Source organism: Microtus ochrogaster, linkage group LG2 (assembly GCF_000317375.1).
Source record: "Microtus ochrogaster isolate Prairie Vole_2 linkage group LG2, MicOch1.0, whole genome shotgun sequence".
Lineage (NCBI taxonomy): Eukaryota > Metazoa > Chordata > Mammalia > Rodentia > Cricetidae > Microtus > Microtus ochrogaster.
The window spans coordinates 29,587,841-29,589,041 of NC_022028.1; positions in this window are offsets into that span (position 1 = coordinate 29,587,841).

A 1,201-nucleotide genomic window follows, 5' to 3' on the forward strand; every position below is an offset into this window, starting at 1 on the left:
AAAATAAGTAGCTTTATTTATTATTGGTAGGAGTCTGAAGTAGCATAGCTGTTATGAAATTCAGTGAAGATTCCTCAGAATTAAAAACAGAACTACAATATAATGTACAAGTCCCCGTCCTGGACATAGTAGGTCCATATCTACAACAGAAAAAAAAATTTTAAAAAACATGTTTATTTCTCATCAATCATGATAACTATCAGAAAAAAGTACCAGTATTTATGTTTAATAAAAGAGGAATTGGGAAGGAAGTTGTGGAACATATACATAAGGGAATATTATACAGCTGTAGTGAAAAATGAAAATTTCAGGAAATGAACGGCTAGGGAAAATATAGGTGGAATAGCCCAAACAAAGAAATAAAAAAAATTCTCCCCAATATGTTGAATCTTTACCATACACATAATTTAACATTATATTATGATGTAGTATTACATAATATATTAGTCATATATATACATATATATACATACATATATATGTAGTAATGTGCAAAAGTCTAGCAGGGCCTGACACCAAGTTGTATGTGCTCATATATTTATGTGTGTGTTTGTGTGTGGTTTTGACTTTAAAATAGAGGTGCATAGCAGGTGAAACATGAAATTGTACTTTTGTCATTGAGAAAAATATATTTATTAATATAATATGAAGTACAATGAAATGGAAAATCTTAGTGGCCAAAGCAATTGTGCCCCTCACTGATTACACTATCATCTCTTTTCTTTGGAGCATAGAAAAGGATTCAGCATTCACTCAGGAATGGGCATGACACAGATCAACAGTGCATCGAGTACATGGGAAATTCATTCCTCATCCATTTCCAGCCCATGAGTGGCCTGCATGCAGAGGTTGCAGATCCAATCTGAGGCTGGTCATGGGGCATATTGGGTTCCATGGACGGTTCCTCTGTCAAGAAGTCCATGATCAGAAGCACCTTGGGTCTTCCATGCAAGGTTGACTCACATAAAGAGAGATCACCACGCCAGATGTCCATAGAATTCATACTGTCTACAATGTCCCCAGTAGCACACTTGATAACATTAGCCATCAGGACATCTCCTTCTGGGACTGTGTCTTCTGAACGGGGCTTCAGCTCCAAGCACGAGTATTTGTTGAGCTTGATAAGACTTTGGCATCTCTTGCTTCATTCTTCTACACCCCCTCTTTAGTTTGATTCTTCCTGCTTTTTCTAGTCCTTGGA